Source organism: Diabrotica virgifera, chromosome 2 (assembly GCF_917563875.1).
Source record: "Diabrotica virgifera virgifera chromosome 2, PGI_DIABVI_V3a".
In the NCBI taxonomy this organism is placed as follows: Eukaryota; Metazoa; Arthropoda; class Insecta; order Coleoptera; family Chrysomelidae; genus Diabrotica; species Diabrotica virgifera.
Window position 1 is genome coordinate 260,877,759 of NC_065444.1, and position 10,660 is coordinate 260,888,418.

The 10,660-nt window shown below is 32.9% G+C and overlaps 1 long non-coding RNA gene across 1 annotated transcript; it reads right to left on the reverse strand.

The window, feature by feature from the left end:
* Positions 1-395: 395 nt before the first annotated feature.
* Positions 396-4,882, reverse strand: LOC126880602 (uncharacterized). The gene is made up of 2 exons (XR_007696648.1): positions 4,358-4,882; positions 396-716 (listed from the first exon to the last, which is right to left on the reverse strand). It is a non-coding gene; the product is annotated as an uncharacterized LOC126880602 (long non-coding RNA).
* Between the last annotated feature and the right edge of the window lie 5,778 nt (positions 4,883-10,660).

Consider the following 10,660-nt stretch of genomic DNA (forward strand, 5'->3'; position numbering starts at 1 on the left):
GGTCCGAAAAATAGCCTAACGCGGAGAAGTTCGGGTCGGTGGTCTATTTATCTCTCTTTACCGGCGCTTAGCTTTCTCTCTCTAGCATATGATGGCTGCCGCCTCTGTGTCACTGTCGTTCCATTAAACCCACCTCTTGGTAGATACGCTCACACTCGCACGACAGACAAATATAGCTAGACTACTGTACTTAACCCGCGAGTAGTCGCACCGTTAGATAGAATCTCACATTATATCCTTTTTCGCGATAATTAACTTGATGAAAAATTTTGCAATTTTGAAAAAATTTCGTAAGTGCCTCGAGGAAGGGTGTAGTAATACGTAGGACTTTTTTTATTTTTTTTCTTCTTCTTTTTGTGGAAATTATGGCTATGGGGACAGCCAATTAGCTTTAATAATTGTTATAAATAATATTTTTATTATCTGGACCAGAATAATATTTCATTGTTTATATAATATAATAGGTACAATAAAAAGTATTTTTCAACATTTACTCTGCGATAAAGTTTAAAATTCAAAACCCTCCAGTGATTGACAGACTCCTAAGCCTAAAAAGACTGGCCAGAAGACCAAGCTGCTAGGTCAATTCCAGAGAGTCGTCAATCGTCAATGGACGACACCTGCCACAAGCCAAGAACTTATACCATATAATTACGGGTGATTCCATTTCAAATCCTCAATTTTGGATCAAAAAAACTTTTGGATCTCCGATTTGTCTGAAAATTTGTATATATATAGCATCTGAGAGATGTAGAAATAAAACATTTAAGGTCGAATTGTCTTCTTCTTCTTTTCTCAAATTGTTATTTTAAGCGATTTTATAGTGATTTTGTATTTATTTAAACAAATTTGCATTTTCTATCGTAAAGTATCAATGGAAAACATACTATTTTAATACAAGGGACTCAAAAATGTCATTTATATGGCATTATAGGTATAGGTAACAAGTTATTTGGATTCAAAACAGGTTTTTGATCAAATTTTATAGTGTAGAAAACGTGAAAATACCGTCATTTTCCTTCATTTCCAAAATACAGTCAAACCCGCTTATTGGAATAGCCTTTGTGCCAAGTACAAGTATTCCTATAACCGGGATATTCTAATAACCGATCATTGGTTGCTACTATAAATGTTTCGGGACCTCAAATTTCTATTCCTTAAACCGGGATATTCCTTTAAGAGGTATTCTAATAAGCGGGTTCGACTGTACATCATAATCGATTTGGCTGAAAATTTGCCCACAGATAGCCAAAACATAGGACTTTAAGTGGTTAGAAGGATTTGAATTATATTACAATAATAAAAAAGTTACATGCAATATCATGGTCAAAAATATAGGCGGTTACTGTAAGTATAATTAACTCAGAAAATATCGACCTCACGACAAAAATTTTTAAAAAGAAATTGTAATAATTGTAAATACGATTTATTTTTAACAATTTCAGTTTCTACCATTTTTGTGGAAAAGTTAAAAATGGCGGAGATATTGTACAAAAACGGTTCTCCTTTAAAATCAAGATGGTGGCTAACGTAACGGAGGAATTCATTCGCGATTTTAAATTTAGACTACTTTTGACCCCCCTAAAGATAAGAAAAATAAAATTTTGAGCAGCTCGGCATGCAAGGTCAAATGCTATCCCGACTGGACTAATTATACTTTTGAGTATTTTGAGTTTGTATTGTAATGTAATTCAATGCTCCTCCTAGCGGCGCCGCTTGGTACACTTCGCGTCATATAAAACTGGTACACTTTTTTTCCCAATGTAAACCTGTGTTCAGACTGACAATTATTGTTCGTGAATCACTTCGTTGTTGCCATCACAGATAACGCAATTGCACTAAATCTAAATACAAAAAAATAACGTTTAAAATGTATATTTCGAATAATTGTAATACATATATTTAAATTACACACTTGTTCACTGTAAAAGTTATTCATTTTGTATTAATTTCAAATTAAATTTTTCATTTTTCCAGTGTGTTTTATGTATTCTACACAACTTAATGCAGTTTTGTCCTACAATTTACGAGAAACCAATCACACCTCTCGATTTGACATTAAACATAATAATTTAAAGTCATGCCAAGATTTATTATCTATCATTATTTTTGAATTGAAATATTTTTATAAATTATAATAAAAACCGAATCAATGTATGGATACTTAATTTAGATGACGGAAAATTACAATTGTTTTAGTTTTTAGTGTATTAAAAAATGCGGTCTGTCGCACAGCCCCGTTTTTACCTAGATTGATATAATATTTTCGTTGAACTGGCAACTTTGCCCTAGAAATTGGAATGACACTTGTGACAAGATCAACTTACACAACTTGAAAAACACGATTTTCGGTTATAAGAGTTGTACCAGTTTTTTTTGACGCGAAGTGTACTATCGTATCTCGGTTAACAGAATCCTGACTCTTGGTCGAAATTTATTTTTATTCATTTTGTCATTCCCCGTTAGAGGATAGTCTAACCACACTCTGCTGCAGATATTTTAATATATGCAGTTCTTCTTCGTTTCGAGTTGATTCAGTTCAGTCTACTTGCATAGCCTCTTTGATAAGGGGTAGAGACCCCGAAACACGGTGTCAGAGGATGGCAAGAGACTCGAATTGAATCAAAACGAAAACGATTATTTTCTTTTCTAATTCAAATCATTCTAACCACTTAAAGTCTATCTGTGGGCATATTTTCAGCCAAATCGATTATAATGTATTTTGGGAATGGAGGAAAATGTAAAAATAGTTATTTATGATATAAGTGTTAAAAGTACACGTTTAAGGCACGCATGTGAAAGTTTTCAGAATGAGCGAAGCGAGTTCTGCAATTCACATGAGTGCCTTAAAAATGTACTTTTTAACACGCATATCATACAATATTTTTTCTACAAACGTAATTACAGGGCAATATCCACAAAAACTTTTACTTGAACTTGACTGACATTCCATTTTTATATTTTTTTGACATTACATCAAAATTGCCTATACGGTCAATACGAACTGCAGTGCCATACAAATTTTAAAGCACTAGTGCCTTAAAGTGGCATAACGATCGTATGGAGTGCTAAAAATTGCATTTTTAACACGGTTGTAGAAAAACGATATTTAAACGTTTTATACACTATAAAATTTGATCAAAAACTGATTTTCCATCAAAATAACTTGTTATAATGCCATATAATGATATTTTTGAGTCCCTTCTACTAAAATATATTTTTTTTCATTGATACTTTACGATGTAAAATGCAAATTTGTTTAAATAAACACCAAATCATGTAAAATCGCATAAAATGACATTTTGAGAAAAAAAAGAATAAGACATTTGACCTTAAATACTTATTTTGTATTTGCTGTCTTTTTCTATAACAAAAGTTTGTTATTTATAGAAAAAGACAGCAAATACAAAATAAGTGATTGATGTGATCGTTCATGGGGATTTTCATTCAGTCATTTGTTTCGAGCTTCTGTCATGTGTCACATAATATTAATATATCTACGTCATACGTTATTGGTATTGCCAATGATACAAACCAAAGACGTATGACGTAGATATATTAATATTATGTGACACATGACAGAAGCTCGAAACAAATGACAATCGATGAAAAGCCTCTTTCTACTTTTTTTACATATTACACAGCAATTTTTTTGTACGTTTGTTAAAGACAAGTTACATGTTACATTTTCCTACTATTCTTTGTATGTACTGGTGGCCGGTGGGAGGGGTTTTAACACCCAAACCACCCCCTGGGTGCGCCACTGGTGCCATTAGTATGAGATGAGTCCGGTAATACTATATTATTAATCTATGGAGATGAGTAACAGCCATAACAGGATGTTTCTGTCGCAGCTTAAGGTCTGTTAAGAAGACTTATTCTGTCTGTCGATCTCACTCTATCTATATATTTAATATCGTTCTGTATTTTCTTGTTTGATAAGATCTACGTACCCAATCGTCATTATTATCATGCAAATTACCTTTTTGGAATCCCTAGTTTGTCCATAAATACCTATATAAGTAGTACACGTTGTTTTTTAATGCAACCACATTTTAAAAATTACGTTTGTTTTCTGTTATCCACCTTGTTTCAAAATATAAAAGATTGAATATAAGAAATAAAACAAAGCAGGATTCGTCCTTTAAATCGCTGATACGGTAGCGAGGTTTGATAATTGCATTGCAATTTGCAACCCAGAAAATAAGCTAGCTTCCAAAATAAGCAACTTGTTACAGAATATGTTTGTTTTCAATCAGAATTGTATTGATAATTTTCAAATAACAAGTTCAATAGTTAATTTCAAAGTAAGCTGCTTATTATTACAATGTTAATAAATGCTGAAAGTTATACCTACTAAGTGAATAAAACGTTAATGGAAGCCATCGAGATGAATTATTACATATTATTTATAAATATTTACTTAAAAACGTAACTTATTTCAAACAATTTTATACTGTATTGTTCTGAAGCTATTTTCTTATGGCAACTTAGGATAAAACGCCAAATAAATTTAATTTCACACTTAAATTGTGGCTGATAGCCAAATAAAATAGTAAATTATAATTGGTTTAACGATATATACTGAAACTTAGGCAACAAGGCAACACTGTATAATCAGCTGTCTATCAAGTTAGCCAACTTGTACATTCATAATACTCCAGTAGAAGGGATAGAACTATTAACAGAGAGAGAAAAAAATTACTTCTAATGCAAATTGTTGTTACCATCAGCAGTGTTGCCTGAGTTTCAATATTTATTTAAATCAACGAACTTGGTTGAAATATTACATATAAATGTAAATATTTAGAAGTTTATCTCGATGGCTTCGATTAATGTTTTTTCCATATTAGATATAAGTTCACCATTTATTAACATTTTAACAATAAGCCCCTTACTTGCAAATTAACTATCGAACATATAATATATGTATTTATTAAACCGATTAAAGGCAAATATGCACCTATATATAGGTATATTTTTTTATTTTTAAAAATAAAATGCAAATATTGAGCATAGTTATTTATTAATATTATCTTGCCCAAGCATACTTTCGATCTAAGTATACCTTCCCAGAATGAAGACATTTACTTAAAATTAACGATACAAATAACATACACTGGACAAAGGACAAACAGATTAAAATATTTGAACGAGATAACATTGTTCAGAGTTTGGTGGTAAAAATATACGGTGAAGAGTACATTAATAACTGGCAAAATAACGGAAAACATATTACGTTGTGAAATAAATAGATATGAAACCAGTAGAGGTGGGAAATTATATATAAAAACCTAGAAATTTACCTTATATTGATAGTTTGGCTACGTATCGGAGTCAAATTATGACAGAATTTATAAAATTTTCCTGCCACAGTTTGACTCCTATACGTCGCCAAACTCATCCGATACGTCTTAAGGTGAGAAACTATGAATATAATGTAAATTTATAGATGTCTATTGATAATTTCCCACCTCTACTAGTTTCATCTCTTTTTACCTCTCAACGTATTATGTTTTCCGTCTTTTGCGTTATTTTGCCTGTTCTTAGTGCACTCATCATACTGTATACCTATTCAGCAAGAATGTTCTTATTATAGAAACTAGCTTCAACTCAATTCAATTATCAAACCTTGCTTACGCATGATAACGCAAAAGATTGAAAACATAACACGTTGTGTAATAAAAAGAGTTGAAACTAGCAGAGGTGTTAAACTATCGATAGGAACCTATAAATTTACATTACATTACATACTTCACCATCTTTAGACAATTTTAGTATGAAAGGAGTATGACAAGTGCCACTGTTACACAATTTTATAAAATTCTCCTGTCACAGACGTCTAAAGGTGAGAAACTATGTAATATAAATTTAAGTATAGCTTCCTATTGATAATTTTACATCTCTACTAGTGTCATCTCTTTTTATTTCACAACGTGTTATCTTTTCTCTCTTTTACGTTATTTTGCCCGTTATTAGCGCGCTCATCACTGAATATTTTATAAATTCTTGGCTTGTGGCAGGTGTCGTCCATTGACGACTCTCTGGAATTGACCTAGCAGCTTGGTCTTCTGCTTCTGGCCAAAGTCTTTTTAGGCGTCTGTCAATCATTGGAAGGTTTTGAATTTTAAACTTTATCGCAGAGTAAATGTTGAAAAACACTTTTTATTATACCTAATAAATAAACAATATTTTAAACTTATTTTTATTTATAAACATATTTTCCGTATATTAATTTTCGATATTGTCAAAAATAGAGATATTCTTGAACAAGGAGCACATTATTTAGACACTTTCTATACAACTAATAACGCATTTGATATCTGATGAGATTCAATGTATAGAGTAGGTATAGAGATCTTCCTCCTTACGTGCGGTTTCATAATCAGTTAAAGTGGACTTTAAATTTTAAGTTGGTAACCTTATCATATGGGGCTTTTCATTCACAGTCATTTGTTTCGAGCTTCTGTCTTATGTTGTATAATCCGTGTATATTAATATTGTACACAGATTATACAACATCTGACAGAAGCTCGAAACAAATGCCAATCGATGAAAAGCCCTATGGGTAAATGTCAATTTTAAAGTGTTAAACATCAACTAAAGTTCACTTTAACGTTGACATTTACCCATATGAATTATTGCATTGATAAAGGTAATATGAATAGTCTCCCGTTTTATACCGCTCACGTGGCTTTGGGAGTATAGCAGGGTAGTCTGCTATTGGCTCCGTGCGTCTCCCCTCTACTTACAGTCACGTGACACACTGTCAGATTTTGTCAGGACGTTTTAACATTGAGTCTTATGGGATTATTTTGTTAAACTTGAATATTTTATTTTGTAGTGATAATAACCGAATACAATTGTTAGAATTCATTAGTTATTAATTTATACTGTAATTTATAGTGCAACAAAAATATTTTCTTTTTCGTTAACAAAGATTTATTGACATAAACTGCGATAGTGAGGTTATGTATACAAAATCAAACTGATAATCAATATTGGAAATAGAAGAATTTATATCAGATTAAGTGCGTTTTTATTTTCTGTTTATATTAATACATAATATCACTAGCGTGACAAGGAATTTTTTTTAAATGTCTCATTTAAACATACACAAAGCGTCCTGATAAAATTTCAAAAAACCGCCACCATGAGCAGGTCGGTCGATTTTGTTTTGACACTTTGTTAACGCTCAGAGCGAATATCTAGCGCCTACGGTATACAAGGAAGGTAACACCTTCAACCACCTTCAACAGCGTGCCACGCTTCAACCGCCTATTATTACCCCTGGTTTTACCCAAGGTACTCATTTTATTCAGGCTGAGTCGACCTGGGGCCTATAAAAATTTTAAAAATGTCTAGTTGTTCTTGCCGGCGGTAGGATTTGAACTCCGGACCACCGGCACGCGAGCCAAGCACACTACCGCTTAGCTACGCCGGCCTCGGCGTAGCCTTAGCCATTTATTTATTAGCCTTAGCCTTTATTTATAGTATCATGGCCTTAGCTATTGATAAAGGTACCAACTTAAAATTTAAAGTTCACTTTATCTGATTATGAAACCGAGCGTTAAGTCGTGTTCTCACTATTAAATAATTTGATTAAACAGTTTGAGTAAACTCCGGAAGTACGTCAAAGTGGCGTCACAATTGCAGTTTGTTAAAATTTTAAAATCTGTGTTTTCACTATCAGTCTAGTTTGATCAAATTTTTTTTATTGAGTTGTCTAACTTGTTTGTACTTTACTTAAAATTAAAATTTTTCATTATTATCCTTATTATCCACAATGAAAACTCAGAATGTGACGTCACTAACTTTCAGTTTGCTCAAACCAGTTTGATCAAGTGGACCGTAAAGACCGCGTCCCACCATCAAATAATTTGATCAAACTGGTTTGAGCAAACTGAAAGTGACAGTTAGTGACGTCACATCCTGAGTGTTCATTGTGGATAATAATGAAAAATTTTAATTTTAAATAAAGTACAAACAAGTTAGACAACTCAATACAAAAAATTTGATCAAACTAGACTGATAGTGAGAGCACAGATTTTTAGAATTTCAAAAAAACTGCAATTGTGACGTCACTTTGACGTACTTCCTCAAGTCAAGTTTGCTCAAACTGTTTGATCAAATTATTTGATGGTGAGACGCGGCCTTGATAGTCGTGACGTCAAATCAATGTTGGCTACTCTGAAAAGTTTCCAAACAAAGCAAAAATTCACACGTGGTGTTTGTTTTGGTTTTTATAATTGGAATATATTGCTTATTGTAAGATGTTTAATTTTTACAAAATGGTAATGTGTTGGGTGGTGGGTACCCGTGATTGTAATCAATGCTCATAGTATATTTCCCACCATATTTCCATATAGGACTGGTTAAGAACCTGAAGAGCAGTAAGTACTATGTAGTGTGTAAATCCTTGATTTTGTGTAAGGACATTTATAAAATTAAAAGCAATATGATTGATATGACTAACAAGGATTGTGTCTTAAGAAAAAATGTGCAGATTATTGTTAAAATAAAATAAAATTAAAATGGATTACACAAATCACGTGTATAAACAATTCACAGACGTCAAACCTTTGCTTTGTTTGGAAACTTTTTGGACCTTTTGACGTCGCACTATCACGGTTCATTATTTGATAGTGAGAACCAGAGATATGTCAACAATAGATCTGGCTAGGGATATGCTACTCAATGCATCGGCCTCCTATACTGTGGCATCGGGGGGTAACCAAAGATATTATACACATAGATTTGGTCAACTCCGAAAAATAGCGTAACGCGGAGCAGTTCGGGTCGGTGGTCTATCTATCTCTATCTACTGGCGCTTAGCTTTCTCTCTCTAGCATATGATGGCTGCCGCCTCTGTGTAAAGGCCGCGTCTCACCATCAAATAATTTGATCAAACAGTTTGAGCAAACTCCGGAAGTACGTCAAAGTGACGTCACAATTGCAGTTTTTTTGAAATTCTAAAAATCTGTGCTCTCACTATCAATCTAGTTTAATCAAATTTTGTGTATTGAGTTGTCTAACTTGTTTGTACTTTATTTAAAATTAAAATTTTTCATTATCCACAATGAACACTCAGGATGTGACGTCACTAATTGTCACTTTCAGTTTGCTCAAACCAGTTTGATCAAATTATTTGATGGTGGGACGCGGCCTTAACTGTCGTTCCATTACTCCCACCTCTTGGTAGATACGCTCACACTCGCACGACAGACAAAGATAGCTAGACCACCGTACTTGATATTGACGTTACACCCCGATGCATTATTTAGCATATCCCTAGCCGGATCTATTCTTGACATATCTCTGGGTGTAACGCCAATATTAACCCGGAAGTAGTCGCGCTCACTTCTGTAACGTGAATAGTCGCGTGTTAGATTCTATCTCAAAATTGGAATTTAAATACGGATTTACAACAAATTTTTATTTTATATTATTTCTAACGATTATTAAAGCTAATTGGCTGTCCCCATAGCCATAAATTCCACAAAAAGAAGAAGAAGAAGAATAAATAAATAAATAAAAAAATCCTACGTATTACTACACCCTTCCTCGAGGCACTTACGAAATTTTTTCAAAATTTCAAAATTTTTCATCAAGTTATCGCGAAAAAGGATAAAATGTGAGATTCTATCTAACGGCGTGACTACTCGCGGGTTAAGTACAGTGGTCTAGCTATCTTTGTCTGTCGTGCCAGTGTGTGCGTATCTACCAAGAGGTGGGAGTAATGGAACGATAGTGACACACAAGGTAGATTATTGCATACTATCTATGAACCTTGAGTGACACAGAGGCGGCAGCCATCATATGCTAGAGAGAGAAAGCTAAGCGCCGGTAAAGAGAGATAGATAGACCACCGACCCGAACTGCTCCGCGTTACGCTATTTTTCGGACCTGGCCTAATCTATTGTGTTATTATACCTATGGTGAGAACATGACTTCTAAAAATATTTCAAAATCAAAATTAGCGAAATCAATCCAGTCTTTCTTATAGTTGAGGTTGTCAAATAAAATTAGAGGATGCCAGAAAAAATTGAGTACAGCGACTGTACATGGCAATTGATTGTATCCCCCGTCGCATGGCGAAGGAAAAAATCACCAGTTTTATATAATATTATCATTCCTTAAAAAAGAAATTCCTTTTTAAAAAATGATAGTATAATTATTATAATATAATATAATTATATAATATAATATAATATAATCTAATATAATATAATATAATATAATAATTATACTAATATTATTAGGTAGGTATAAAAAACTTTAAGAGAAAAAGTAACTTTTAGACCTGACAACAATGCATATAATAAGACATGTTTTAAGATGCTCAGTTGCCAATAGTGTGATCTGACTATCTCCTTGGAATAAAATAGTCCTAATATCCACAACAAAGAAATCTATTACAATTCTTATTATCACGAATAATCTTTACATTCTCTAGATAGCAACAAATTTAACTATAACCGCTTCGTTTGATTATAATGTAAAAATCAATTCTGAGTTTTCTGGGTCAGAACTTATAATTTATTACTTATTCAAAATCGCGCAACACTGTAAGAAAACGGTTCGTTCGATGAGTAAAAAGCTTGCAACAATTTTGATACTCGATTCTAGATCCTGACCCGAATATTAGCGGCATGTAATT